Source organism: Nannospalax galili, unplaced genomic scaffold, assembly GCF_000622305.1.
Source record: "Nannospalax galili isolate Female #2095 unplaced genomic scaffold, S.galili_v1.0 scaffold95, whole genome shotgun sequence".
Lineage (NCBI taxonomy): Eukaryota > Metazoa > Chordata > Mammalia > Rodentia > Spalacidae > Nannospalax > Nannospalax galili.
Genome location: NW_008342393.1, coordinates 7134199 through 7137585, shown reverse-complemented (window position 1 = coordinate 7137585; position 3387 = coordinate 7134199). Strand labels below are relative to the sequence as shown.

Sequence of the window (3387 nt, the reverse complement as noted above, 5' to 3'; positions counted from 1 at the left end):
TCCTTGGAAAAGCTAAAATGCTATTCCTGCAGCATCTTCTCGGTCAATAGACAGTGCTGTTCAGTGGTTATGTGGACAGTGTCTTCATCGCTGGAAATCTCCATGCACAACCCAACATGTTCTCATTTCCAGAGGCCTACAATAGCATTTTCAATGTACTTGAGAAAAATTTATCCATTTTTCAGAGCCTTCTGTGTGATCCTCAGATTCATTTTTCTTTGCTTCTCTAAGAAATTTTCACTTCGTTCTCCTTCCAAACGTGATTTCCCTAGCTGACCACTCTAGAAGGGAGAATTTTACCTGCCATAGTGAATTAGATTCAGGGAGGACAGTGAAATACACAACCAATCATTTATCAGAATGATAAAGCAATGAAACCGCTAACTCAGTCCTCAGAACACTCCACATTTTTCATTAATATCAGTGCTCAGGGGCTAAAGCTGCAAAATGATTGATTAAACTCTTTATTCTGCATATGTAGACATTCTCACCTTCCTAGCCTCTTAGGATAGATTTTCCTTTCCCTTTCTTCCTTCTGGGACAGAACTATGCACTCCTCCTTTATGAATAACCTGCTTTTCACATAGTAATCTGCTTTTGTTTATTTTTCTTTTCTTTCTTAGATAGATAAAGATATAAACCTTTAGGAATAATGTTTTATTGAAAAAAGTCGAGTTTAAGTTTGCCATTTTATGGTATTAAAGGCTATCATTTTATGGTATGAAACAACCCCAGGAAAAAAATTATTTCAATACTATCCAGATTCCTAAGAAAGATACTCTCCCTACTGGGGAATCCAGTTCCAGTCTCCCGCATGCTGGGTAGGGATGCTCACCATTATACTAATGAGGAAGTCATTAGTCTATATATTAAAATTGTATATGTATTAAAATTGTAGACAAATGGACTCAGAAATGAGTAATTCCTCCAACAAATTTATGTGTGTATGTGTGTGTATGTGTGTATATGTGTGTGTATGTGTGTGTGTATCTCAAATAAATTCAAACAGATCTCCCAAATGCCACACTATACTAATTCCATACACTGGACTCTCTTCCAGCATGATAAAATCAGTATCAGAGGCAATTTGTGGAGAAAACAAAAGAAAGTTTCAGGTAGAAAAGTTCTATGGATTTGCATATTTCTAGATTCCTGGGAGTAATGAATTCTATTGTAGGTTTTTACAGTTGAAACATAATTTCTATTAACAAGATAATTTATCAGACTTGTGCCGTTGAGGAGAAAGAAGAAATTCACTTCTAAACATTGAAAGTATCATACAGCCATGCAATTACAGTGGATCAGAAGGCATCAGATGACCCCATAGAAAGGGGCTAATTTTCCATGACTCCTTGGATGTCTTACCTTGGAAGACAGGAGCAAGGTCTTTGCAACAGAATCCATGCAAACATAATGTATAAATCACTTTGAGAGACTTACTGAAATCCCTAGAGCCCAAATTTTCTCTTAGAATAGTCAAATGCCATGGACTTTCTGAGCCTGAAGTTTCTGCTGCTCCTTTGAACCAGGGCCTCTTTTCTCCTGCCATACCGTATAACTAGAAAGAAAAATCATGTGTGTTTAGAGCTCGAAAGACTTGAAGTGGGCATTTGAGTCCCCCACCCTGATTTCCTCCAGTGCTGTACACACACTTTTCCACTGTCAGATTACGTTACTTTTTTCTTTTATCTTTGTGTGTGAAACTATGTGTGTGTGTGTGTGTGTGTGTGTGTGTGTGCATTTGTGTGAGTGCAGGTGCACATGCCACAGCACACACCTGGAGGTCGGAGACCAATGCTGGGTGTCTGTCCCTGTCTTCCACCTTGTTTGAACAGGGTCTTTTCTTGTGCCTGCACACGTCGAGCTATTTGGACCACAGGCAACTGGTGGTTCTCCCACTTGTTTCTCCCATCTCATGGGAGGTGTGCTGGTTTACAAACACACCGCTACCACATCCAGCTTTTAACTGGCTTCTGGGCATTCAGACTACAGTTCTCCAACTTGCTAGACAAGCACTTTTTTTGGCTAAACCATCACTCAAGCTTCTGTTACATTTTTGATATAGAGTTGTTATTAGAATCCACGCCAAGGCCATAAGAACCTTGACTGCAGGATCTCAATTTTTGTACTATTGGTATTGAATTTGTAGGATTTAGCACAACTCCATTTTCTCCATTTTCATTGAAGACATTCAGTTATTTCTGAATGAATAAAATCAGTTAATAAACGAATCCTGTTTACCATGACAGTTTTCCTTTTTTATCCTGTCATTCTTATGATAGGGCGCCTGGGTCAGCAGCATCAGCAATCCTGGTCCTCAGAACAAACATAATTGAAGTAGAAATTCTGAGTGTTCAGTGACCTCCCAGTGATGCTAAAAAACAGACAGGGATCCAGCATCAATATGCATTAGAATCATCTGAGTAATTATAGGCACATACTATCATACTGGACTCACTTCAAAACAATAAATTTAGGTCGTGTCCATGGAGAGAGGTTGAGGCCACTCGCCCGGAGGGTGTGGGTGTCGGGACCGCACATGTCGGCTTCCTTGGTCTGGGCCACCAAGCGGGCTGTGAGCAAGAGGAAGCAGCAGCCCATGCAGGCCGCCCTCACGCTGACACCTCCAGCTGTAAACAAAATAAAACAGCTTCTTAAAGGTAAGCCTGAACGTGTAGGTGTGAAAGTTGGTGTGTGAACCAGAGGTTGTAATGGCCTTTCTTATACCCTGGAGTATATGAAGACAAAAGGAGATTCTGATGAAGTTATTCAAGATGGAGTTAGTGTTCATTGAAAAGAAAGCACAGCCTAACACTTTTAGGAACAGAAACGGACTATATCGAACACAAATTATCCAGTGAGTTTGTCTTTAATAACCCAAACATCAAAGGAACTTGTGGCTGTGGCGAAAGCTTTAATATTTGAAACTTCAGGACTCCTGGCTCCAAGCTCCAGGAGAGCTGGAAGCTGCTTTGGAGCGTACTGAAGAAATCACGTGACTGTCATGTGCTCGTTATAATGTGTGGCCTCCTCATGGGGAAAAATAAAGTGGTGCATTTTGAAAATTTAGCCAATGTATTAGATTCTAGAAGAATGATATTCGTATTCTCCGGGAGGGGCAGAAATTGAGAAATCATTGGGTTTTTGGATCATGTTTTTTTTGTTCCTTACAGAAAGAAATCCTGCCTTGTACCTAACTGTAGCATCCTGTGTGTGAGCACCAGTGAATGGCTTGACCATGCATCTCCCCCACAGCTTCTCAGCCATGTTGCTGGCTCCTAATTCCACAAGCAGGACAGCTGTGGAAGAAGCCTGCGGGCTACCTGATTTTCTTCCCCAATTCGGCATGGTCTTTTACATTGGTATCAATGTGATTATGAGGTCCCT

The 3387-nt window shown here is 40.7% G+C and overlaps 1 pseudogene; it reads left to right on the top strand.

Moving 5' to 3' along the window:
• Window positions 1-2539: 2539 nt before the first annotated feature.
• Window positions 2540-2925, top strand: LOC103738409 (annotated as a pseudogene).
• The last annotated feature ends 462 nt before the right edge of the window (window positions 2926-3387 follow it).